Here is a 12,648-nt window from a genome sequence, read left to right as displayed (position 1 = left end):
ATCATTTGACTCGTGTCCTTAATTCCGACTGCTTTACAACCCCGCCTTTAAATACGTTCGTTGGTGACCTTGTCATGACATTCCGCGAGTTCTGACCACCTGTGTATACGTGCTCAGGCGAACTACATGACGGGCACACTAACTAACATTTTGATATGATATGAAGGTAACCCAGTTATTAACCATGATGATTGTGACAATTGATACCCTAATGGGGGTCGACAAACGCCTGTTCAACTCATGACAAACAAAAATAGGAACAACGAGGTCATTTTGAAACTGATCCTTCCCAGGAATATAACCCAAGCATATACATAATACTAATCACGTGCACGTTAGAGGAACTGGGGAGGGGGGGGGGCATTACGCAACACTACTAAGATGAACGCGAATATTACCGAAATTAGAATACAAAACAAAATTTTCATTTTGATTAGGCCAAAACATGATTTGTTTCTGAACAGCGGGCTTATGACATTTTCCCTGGCTTGGGTCAAAATATTGAAAGAAAAGTAAAAGAACAAACGGCGAAAAAAACGACGGCAAAAATAGAGCTTATTCTTTTGAAAATTCGAAGACCGTAAACAATTTTTGTAAGCCGCCATGCTGCTTTAACTAACCCGTACAGACATTTCCGTCGATATCTCCTACATAAAGTAAACCGTTGGTTTACGTTTTTATCGAACTAATTTCACGCTCTACGCTTACCACCGCATCATTCAGGCTATACATTGCATAATTTCCCTATCGTATGATTCAACATGTCGACAGGGTCGTAGTTTACACCGAATCAATTTCTTGACTACGGGTATCACACTCCATATGTGAGACACACACATAATCAAAGTCTGTTATCCTCATGTGATATTTTTTTTTTAAATTCTTTGCTACAATGCCACATCATCAGTGACCGCAGCGTGCAGAATCAGTAATCTGTCCACGGTATATACGGCTGAGTACCTGGCTAATGGGCCTGGCGACGGCGATTACAACGACGACAGTTTACGTTGTTAATTTGCTGGTGAGGGAATAATTATTGAATGGTACTAATCGCATGGTAAATAGGGTTGTGTTTTAGGTCAAGCCCTGTGTGTAGTTTCAGTTGAACTCAACGACATACTATTCCCTGTGCATATCACGGAGTCACTGAGGGATTTGTCATCACACGAGTGATGTGTCTACGTATATATTTAGAAAACATGCCTAGTTATTGCTATTACTACGGCAATGTTCCTAGATAAGTGCACTGTCACTCAGTGTGTAATGGTCAGTAATGTTATTTCTATAAAGGATTGATAACACCATAGTATGAATGGCTAACTTCTACCCGCTATTCGGCGTGGTAGTGGGTTCAATAAACGATATTTTTGAGAGGTGCTGAGTTCTATTCAGGATATATGCGTGAGGCTGGTGGGCTATACTGGGTCAGTGCCTGATTATGGCAGAGGTATTCGGCGTCGAGCTCACCCTTGGGTCTACCAGTATTTGGTGAGTTGATGGGTTCTATTCGTCGTATTTGCTGAACTTCCGGGATCTGCCAGCAATAATCCGGGCGGTGGTAGGTTCCTTTCGCGTAAAAATTGTATGTGTGATATTTTAAGATATATTTGATCACAATATACGGAAACATGAATTTCAAAATATAATTCCGTAAGTATGTTGGTGTTATAACTCATATCAGAAATGGAATTGCAGGGAAGATTGTTTTAGTACAAAAGAAAAATATTTGAGTCAGAATGACTGCATTTTAATTGTCATTTGTAGCCGTGGTGAATCTACAAATCGTGGATGAACTCTTTTTATTTGACCTGAACTGAATAAATCATCAACAAAGCGAAAGGAGCAGACGACAAATTGGGTTATAAACAGAGCATGTACGCAATTTGATTCAATATACTTTAGTGGCATTGTTTTCACATAATACGGAGCACGCCTACGATGATTTATTTCACGCTCACATAATTGTTCTACATAACAAAGATACTGACGACTGGACAGAAATATCATGTATGGCACAACAAAGAAAGTTAATCAACTGCCATTGTAATACCAATTGTGGGATAACTTACAAAGGCGGCGCCTGATTAGTAGACCACGTGAGTTCTCGTATTTTCCAGCAAAGAAACAAATGTGCAGTGTGTTGTGGAGTGCCTAATTATAACGGAGCAATGTTATATATGGAATGAAATGCAAAGAATAAATGGAGAAAACGGGGTACCGTTTGCAGAGAAGCTACTAGCAAATGTTACACAGATACTCCCATACTACGTAGCGGAAATGCGACTATTTGGCGCTGATTCTCAGTCACAATCGTAATTGTATATCTCAATGTGTGCACGTTACACCGGCAACCTTACAAAATACGTTCAATCAGGGTTTTTAGGCTTACCATATTCCGACAAAGAGAAGTTATTACTTTGCTAGAAAAGGTGTCATAACTTAATAGAGTAACAACGAGTATCCAAACTGGTGGCATGGATAAAAGAAGCTACAAGCCAGGTTAAGTTTGCCTACACACTGCATTGGTTGTGTCTCTGGTGGCACTCCATATATCTATAGAGTAAATTACACAGAATGAATCGCGAAAACAGTGTACAAAGGATAAATAATTATATAATTTTTAATGCTGCAATCGACGAAGAGCCAAAGCTCGAAACGTCTGGCTATTTTGAATATTTACTTGGAAAACAATTGCCAAATATAATTACATATCGACATATTAATACATTTTATATACTGCATTTTATTGAGTATTTGGATTACGCTTAGATCTTAGAGTTTTCAGCGAAAATTATCGAGTTTGGTGCTAATTTCTCTTTAAAATATTTGTTTATATATGTATGTACTCCTAAGTGAATTGGCACGAACAAATATCCGACCACACCCACCCGCCGACCACCAGTTTGAAAAGTGGATAGAGGCCTTCAGTAGCAACTACAACGTCTGCTGCAACAGTGTATAATTGTAAAACGACATAATTTGAGGTTTTCTGGGTATTTTTAAGGAAATTAAAAAGTACTTTGCTGCCACCTTGCCATGAGCAAAGCGACTTTGAATAGATTCAAGAACAATGGTATGTAATTAGAGTAATGGAAACTGTTTAATTAATGACCAACCATCGTTAATAACAATCAATTAATTATTAGATTGAGTACAGTGTACAGCCAGACGAGCTACGTTTTACATGATGATTGCCGGAATTAATTGCTAGCTGCGAGGGCTAGTAAGTCCACATTGATTGACAAATTAGTGAAATCTAAAAAAAAGCTATTACATTTCATTTAATAATTAATGATTTATCCCAAATTAGAACGATAAAATAACCAGCAAATGAATTAAAATGATATTAGGCAGAAGTTTGAATAGCTCCGAGACAACGAAATGATTAGTTCTCAGCCGGAATCAGTTCAGCGACAACGTAATGCTAATCACAGCGTGTACCGTCTATATAATACAGCGAATATCTCTGATTAGCGCAGAGCCACGAATTAGCTACGCCAACCCATCGGCATGATGAACATAACAGCCAACTAATACGTTAGCCAACATCCGCTAGAGGGGGGTACTCCAAATAAAATGATGCCATACTTTTTGAATAATATCGAATTTATTATCAATTACTCTGTACACACGGATTTCTTACAGACGAGGCAATAAAACTTGAAGTTATATGACGAAAAAACTATTTTAACATAATATAATGACTTCCAAAGTTAATAACGGTTTCTTCAATATTGCGAACTTACGTATGGGGTGTATAAGGCAAAGTAAGTATTTGAATTTAGACCTAAAATTCAAGCCTGCTATTTTACACGGGCGCATTGAGTTTAGTTAAAAGAACCATCACTGTTCATATATACTTGACAGTCACGTGACATTTTCTTCATTACATCATTGACACGTTGACAAAATCGGAATCTCTGAAAATGACGGAGTAATATCTTTTTGTGACGTCATAAACAAACTATGATTATCCAAACTAAGAACTGAATAATTCGTTAATTAGTATAACCTTGCTCATATTGAAAGCATTATTATTATTTTTAGCAAAAAAGAGCCTTTATCTGCCTTGGTTAATTCTAAAAACCAATACAAAATAAGCAATATGTTGTTCTGAAAGTAATTTCACATTAAATTAGATTTTAAAAAATCGCCATGTAACCTGCTCTAGTTACGCCCGTTAATCGGGTATTCTGCTTTTTCCCGTTCAGCTATATCTTTTGGTTTCGGAAATTACCACCGTCACCGTCATCTTTGTTGGCTGTATCGTACTAAGCGGACCCGTAGTGGGCGATGTCGGTCAATAACGACACACGCTTTTTAATTAGTTATACTGAAAGTTGAAACTTGAATATTTCTCGTTATATGTGTTGAATTATATGGAACATTGCAACGTCTGCGTATGGCACATATACCGCACAACAAAGGCACTCGTTGTGGTTTTCAGGGCTTTTCGTTAACAAAAATCTGTGAAAAAAATATTAGTGGAATTCGGCGCTGGTTGAGCTCCGGGGTTACGCAAAATGACCGACGAGACAGTATTGTCGGCATCGACCCGCTGTAGAGACGTGATGGCTCGATCGGAGCTGAATGATGATCGCATTCATGTGCCGTATGCCCATTTTCATTCTTTGTTCCCTCATATAGAAACAGTACACAATTGTTAGGACAGGCAGAGATGCGAAGTCCACTTAGTCGGAGTGACTCTACCAAGAGAGGGTGAACTTAAACGAAACTGACAAGTCAACTACACAAGTCCTTTGAGATTGCCTCTTTATGTGATTCATTAACACCTTACAGTAGAATTAAGTCTAACCGGCTAGCTACCCACATAAAGATTTCATAGCCTAGTGCGTGTATGCACTCACCCACTCTGCTTTGATGCACCCTAAACTCACGCAACCTGCACGCACTGGAATTAATGGCCAATTGCATGACGGGACGCATCCACTGCGTATATTAAAATATTAGTCGACTAATGGGTCAATGCAGACAGGCTGAAAATTCACAATTTAAAGGTTTACAGACAACAAGTTTTAGTAATTTTTCACACTAAAGTGATGTGCGAACAACGGCGATAAACATGCCAAATGCAGAAGCTTATATTGGCAAGTCTCCGTTTTCAAAACATCATAATGATTATGAACATATTTATAGTTCAGAGTGAGGATTTTCGCCACGGTCAATTTTGTTAGCGAGTTGAATATGTAAAACTCGCGCGTATCCTGTTATTACTACATTATTTTTTTTGAAGAAGATTTTTTTTTCAGTCAGATATCAGGTATTCTGTTGAGAGCGTCACTTGCAGCCATGCAACAATATAATTGCCACAAGAGACGCGCTTTTCTCTGGCCCGATTTAATTCAATTGCGTCAAAGTGAAAAGGGCTTTTAAAAGAGATGTTAGAAGAATTACCCTGTCCTCTCCACAGAGACCTACATCAATAGTATACGGAGTGTTTCGGCTAAAGACAATGACAAAATAACAACATTATCTGATTAACTTCTTGACCTTCGAGAACAAAATATGACGATCATATTGCAGCTACGTGAGGCAATAAATTTGTTCCGAATGAAACCATAAGAGACACCATAGCATAAGAGAAAGTTGTCAGCCTGGTAATTCGGGCGTTGGTGATACAGGCGAGCCGATACTTTGTTCGTGTGGTAACGAAAAATCCCCGCTACCACAACACAATGTCTTCAAGTTGAAGAACAACTTACACAACATACTCTATTCTAAAGATTCCAACTTAAGATTGTTTTGTTTCGTCAAAGATGCCATTTTAAAATTCAAATTCGCGATTTCGAATTATGGCATGCCGATCAAGTGCAAAGAGCAAATCGTATGTAGACATTCTTGCATTTATTGAATATGATTAAATTATTCTTAGATAGTTCGTAAGATGTTTAAATTGCAAATAAATAATGGGTCATACATTACGCGGAATCAGAACCGTACAATCTAGTAATATACAATAATAATTACGCCATATCAAATCCGTGTGTGTCCTAGATGTAGTGTCACGGTGGAAGGTTCCCCTATTGCCATCATTTTACTAATACAGTATAACCCACCGTTACATCAAATAGGCAACTGTTTGAGGCGTGTGGATGATAGCTGTACACGACGGACAACAAACAAGGACAACGGAATGGCTTTTTGTTTAGGATTTTCTGCTAATCCTATGTAGGATGATTTATTATAGGTCGGAAATGATGTAACACGAGGTGTGAATGGTCAGATTAAGATGGAATTAACAGAGCATTTACCACTTTAGGATAAGGTGGGCGATGCGCAAAGGGAGTGAGAGTGTAAATGTTCTGTTCTATATACATACGGCGCGCGTTATATGACACCAGGCACTAGCATCTAATTCATAGCACAATTTGGAATTAAGTTTAAATTAATATCATATTTCCCCGTATCACATTATATAGTAGATTTTAGCAAGATTTGGCTAGATGGCGTTTTTAAAAAACATAGGCTATTTTATTTCATTTTCAATTCCATTATATCATCTAGGTATACCATGAGAGGTGTGTGTGTGTGTGGGGGGGGGGGGTGTCCAACAAAAGCCTAGATTATATATATTTTTATGTGATTTGATGCACTAATACAAATGTCGACCAGATCTTTACCTAAATTTAGAAGAACACAGTTCGTGGTTCACATTCGCTAAATCCCACCGGGAATATGGCGTTTCGGCATTCGGTTTATATGTAACCCGGGCAAAATACCACCAAGTCAAGAAATTGACAGATAACTTCTTGTGTACGCATATTGCTTCATATTGCAAACAGATCCTATGCCACCAAAGCCCCATTGTATGCCGGGTACTACCATGTATCCAGCTGTCTCTGGGTGTGTGAGTGTCACTCAAAACATATTGCGTGGTAATAGAATCAGCAAATACTACCATGGCATGTAAAATGTGAATTGGCTTTCACTGCTTTATGGATACCTGGATAACAATACGCAGAGTCCTCACTTCACATCATTTTAACTAAATTCTCTGAAAGAAAATCTTTTTTTAAACAGCCAATATTCAAACAATAGACTAAAAAACAATAACTTTACAAAGCCAATCGTTTTACAAACAGAATGCAATAAAAAAAGAGCTTCGGGAGCTTTTTAACCGACCACCATATATATATTCAATAAGGTCAGTCTGGTTTGTCACGTGACTAGTTCATCGCGCATGCGAGTTCAAAACACCCTAAACCAAACTTAACGATTAACTATATACAAAGTTTCCTTTATATTGGGATTTTTTCTGAATTAATTATATCTGCAATCACGAAGTTCAGCTACCCTATTTTGATATTTATTCCTTTTTTTCGTTTATTTGTATCGCTGTCAAATTGATCTTATTTCTACTAGTCACATCCGTCATATCATGGAGGAAGAAAGGAGACACTTCTACCTCTATGGTCATAGTAAGTAATAGTAGAAACGAGAGATAACATTGTCCGATTATGTTAATATCCTTAGAGTACAACTATCCCATATCCAGTTATTTGAAAGACAAAAATACACCATCCGTTCTAATATACGAGAATATAAACCCAAATGACCTCGTATAGACAGTGTCAACACTGCATGCTTAGCGCACCAACAATAACTCTTTAATGTTACCTAATGCAACTAATATTACGTCATCAGTTGCGTTGGGCGTTGTCATCAACTTTGATCCAGTCACGCACCACAACAATGAACTGAAGTGGGCGTGTTTACACACCAACACATGTAGTTGGATACAGTATAGGTGGCGAGTTGTGTATCAAAGTCGATCAAACAATCTGGTCTGTATATTCGATAATAGTCACCATTGGGTCATTAACTTATCGTGTCAGTCAGTAAAGATTAAATGAGAATCCCGTGAACAAAGTTGTTTGAGAGATTTGGTGTAGCACAATATTAAATTGGGTTTAATAAAACATTTGTGATATAAATTATTCTGGACAAAGTGTTACTCAACCAATTACCCACATTTGAGCTCGAGACAGACACAGGAAGAACGTAATCCTGATATATACTACGTGTAACATGTAATGCAAACCTTGAAGCGGAATGAATCGAAAAAGAACCAAGTGTAACCGATCAGCAACGATTATTTTAAAATAATTTTAATGCGAGATATTCAGCTAATGGTGGGACAAATTTGAACTGGATTAGTGCTCTGGGCGTGAAATTGGAAGTTGTCATAGAATCCCAGTAAAAATATCTATGAAATAAAATATCTGCATAATCAGAGTTGTTAGTACACGCACTTATATATATACAATTCACAAACAAATACAACTAACAACAAGGGATTCTAGTAAGATCACACCACCATGTAACTTACTTACTGAAAGCCACAGTTGTCCAGTTTACGGTGTTTTCGTCGACTACATACAGAACCGAACTCTTGACACCTCTCAATCATTGCCCACCATACTTCACTACTTCCTACAGAGGTTTTAGAATATTCTGTAATGACCTGACAAGAGAGTTTAAAAGGAAGCTTGTTAGGGGTTTGGTTTTTACAAAAAGCCACTATTCTTTGCCATTAAAAAAGGCAGAGTGTACAGACTAATGGCTAAGTGGCATTGCAATGGAAGAATCTGCGAATACAGATAATGTGAAACTGACATGCTGTAATTGACATGTAACTGGCGGCCAATTATTCTCACCTAGCTCACTTCTAAAGTTATTCTCCGATCTCATTGTGAAAAAAACGCATTTATATGTTTACTTTAATTCTTCAATGAGACGTGTAACTTTACAGGTATTCTCTTTTACTATCGTTACATTACAAGATTCTTTGTAACTACTCGTGTGTCTATATGCAGTTGTAACGTACTAGAGCTGGCACCACTGAGGTGTTAGAATTAATTTTCATCATGCGAGTTCATTGCTATAACTATCTCGTCCACCAAGATGTTGAATTATTCGGGGTGGATGGGAGTAGCTTAAAATCGTACCCGGGCGGGCGCACAATCGTGAAAAGGCGACTGGTATGAAGGACCGGGTGTACTCCATTGTTAAGACTAACCACTGGTGGGACACAAAGAAGCGCTCACGGAGATTTCCTGTCGTTTTCCAATCACAATGGAACATTGGGAATCTCTTGAAAAAGCAATGAGAATTAAAAGAGCGAAGAACGGCGAATGAGATGGCTCCAAGCTACACGAAATAATGACAGACTAACAGGCAATTACCATAGGCATTATATTGGACGGTGTTTGCTCGGAAATTGGCGAATAAACCGACCAATGTGAGCTACTGAACCGGGGAGTCGCCTCATTTATCATCAAGTGGTCTCCTTGAATTGTTATCTAAAGACCCGGTATTTTATAATTAATTTGTTCCCTGGCTAAGAAGTCACTCTGTCGTTTTTTTCACTCTCCTGAGTGGTTTCACGGTAATTGGCAACATACACGAGCAAGCCAAGGCAGAAGTAGAACCTAACAATTGCCTGGCCACTAAATTACCGTCATAAAAAATTATCATTATGATCATTGGCATCCAACTCTTTCATTATTTCCCTAATTTTCTGTGCAGGTTCGCTATTACAATTGCAGAATCCAAATTAGGTTGCAAATTGTGAAAGAAATACGAACAAATTACGTTTGTGGCCAGTAGTTATCAGTAATTGTCTAATTGGCTGAACATGTCCTGGCTGCAATGATTAGATATAAACGTGTGTGTTTTTTTCTCTGTGAAAATAGTGTAATTCAGTATGATGCGACTATGAAAGTTTATCACAAAAATCCACTAATTGTTTCGGTTTGAAAAAACAGGGAAGTTCATTCTTTCATTCCCACCTTCGTCCTTTCATATTCATACTCGTAATCGCATGTCACCTGAATATACTCGTATCCAATATCACTACAGTACAAAGGCGAATACAGTTGTTCCAATCACATACACGTAAGCATAACCATACTAGACAGAAAGCGGAGATAAAGTTGGTGAATCTGTTCATATCTTTCCGCTGTGTTCGACAACACACATTGCTTAATAAACAATGATCAAATATAAAATGTGTTTTTTTTTTAACGCTGAATCGTAGCGGATGATAACCTACTTTTGAGGGTTTTTTTTGAACCCGTGTTTGACACACCTATATGTCTGCCATTTAATATGATTCACAGACGAAGTATAATATACGAGAAAATGTGAAAAAAGGTATTATGTGTTAACCCAGCTGAAATCTGCTATCTTGGTAGAAAGTGGATACGTTAGACAATAAGCGGCACCGTACCCATATCATAGAAGTGTGCGTTATCACGAAGGAATTAAGAAGACAAAAAATGCAACCATTATTCAATCTACTTACAACTATATTGCGGACCCTAACAGCGAGTATACACACCAGCAGATAATATTACACTTTATTTTAGATCGTCAAGTTACAAATAACAGTATTTCTATTTATTTCCAATAATCACCAACAGTAATCCGCAGAGTGGAATATCGTTGCCCCGAACATTTCAACTATCATAAAACACGGGTGTAAATATATTGTACAAGACAAACCGATAGAAACCAACCCGTTTTTTTTTCTTCAAGCTGTGGGGGCTTCGCTGCATATGCACTCAGATTTGTAAACGCTTTTTTTCAGAAGCGAGTTAAAAACTACAAATACATCTAAGACTATAACTTAAAGGCATATTGATCGTTTTGAGTGGTAAAACATTTATTACTAATATAACGATATCTGCCTCTATTAGTCGATGTATCACATACGTCTTCATCAAGCTGATCACGAGATCTATAGCACAAATCGAACCACGAGGGCGCTATTCATAATTTAGATGGCGTTTACATATAGCGCCAGTAGGACACCCAAGACTGTCAGCTGACAGGGCAGGTACTTGCCAAACAGTTAATTTCAATATGTCAACAGAAATTCCCGAAGATTATAACGCTCGTCGTGGCATGTTTACCAGATTTTACTTTGTCAGATAATTATAACCAATTTAGACCTACCATACTTAATATTACCTCTGGTTATTAATTTGCCGATATTTTTATTTTGTTGTTGAAAATCTGACTTAAAATTGTCATTTCGTGATAACAATAAGTTAAACAATTTTTATCTGATTATTTTCAAACTTGCAAATCTTATAAATATCTATAAAATTTACCCAAGGTTTGTCTAGCATGTCTCAGTTTCCAGATTTCAATAAAATAATAAAACATTTGTTAGACATTTGTACTGCTGATCATGAGAACCAGATGCCAGTAATATACTCTGCAAAATATGTTACTTAGATAATTGCAGTAACCGGATATGTTGTTTCCATTATATTCTATAAGACACTTTGAGATTAATAGAGTACATGTAGTATTGAAGGTACAAAATGTTATTATACAAGTATCATAGTCAAACAAGTCATTGTCAATGACACGTCCCCGTTCCGTTCATATTTGAGTGACATATACATTCAAAGCAGATCATGACCGAAATGCACCTGCATATGTACAACACATTGTGCTAAATCTGAACAAAATCCATCCATGCATGACTGAGATCCGGTTCTGGAATTGTGAAAATACGTGATTTTGATGCATTTTCGGCCTTAAAATGGCCATCATTCCGCTATTGTTAAGCAGATCATGAAACAAAGGCACATATCTATTTGTGACATGATGTACCATGTGTGTGTGAAGTTTGAACTTGATCAATCCAGACATGTCTTGGATACGGATCCAGAACTGAATTCTTTAACAAAATGGCCGCCAGTCAGCCATTTCGAACTTGATCCGAAAAAAAAAAGACGTGCATCAAGGTCCTATTATGTTTAATGTATGTACCAAATTTGAACAAAATCCATCCATGCATAACTGAGATACGGGTCCGGAATGGTGAAAATGTGTGATTTCAATGCATTTTCGGCCTTAAAGCGGCCGCCATTTGGCTATCGTTAATGAGATCATGAAACAAATGCACATACATATTTGTAACATGATGTACCTTGTGTGTGAAGTTTGAACTCGATCAATCCAAGCATGTCTCGGATACGGATCCAGAACTGAATTCTTTAAAACAAAATGGCCGCCAGTCGGCTATTTCGAACTTGATCCGAAAAAAAAAATGACGTGCATCAAGGTCCTATTATGTTTAATGTATGTACCAAATTTGAATGAAATCCGTCCATGCATAACTGAGATCCGGGTCCGGAATGGTGAAAATGTGCGATTTCAATGCATTTTCGGCCTTAAAGCGGCCGCCATTTGGCTATCGTTAATGAGATCATGAAACAAATGCACATATATATTTGTGACATGATGTACCTTGTGTGTGTGAAGTTTGAACTTGATCAATCCAGACATGTCTCGGATACGGATCCAGAACTGAATTCTTTAAAACAAAATGGCCGCCAGTCGGCTATTTCGAACTTGATCCGAAAAAAAAAATGACGTGCATCAAGGTCCTATTATGTTTAATGTATGTACCAAATTTGAATGAAATCCGTCCATGCATAACTGAGATCCGGGTCCGGAATGGTGAAAATGTGCGATTTCAATGCATTTTCGGCCTTAAAGCGGCCGCCATTTGGCTATCGTTAATGAGATCATGAAACAAATGCACATACATATTTGTGACATGATGTACCTTGTGTGTGTGAAGTTTGAACTCGATCAATCCAAGCA

The sequence above is a fragment of the Saccoglossus kowalevskii genome, chromosome 2 (genome assembly GCF_978046115.1).
Source record: "Saccoglossus kowalevskii chromosome 2, keSacKowa6.1, whole genome shotgun sequence".
In the NCBI taxonomy this organism is placed as follows: Eukaryota; Metazoa; Hemichordata; class Enteropneusta; family Harrimaniidae; genus Saccoglossus; species Saccoglossus kowalevskii.
This window is presented reverse-complemented; position numbering follows the sequence as displayed.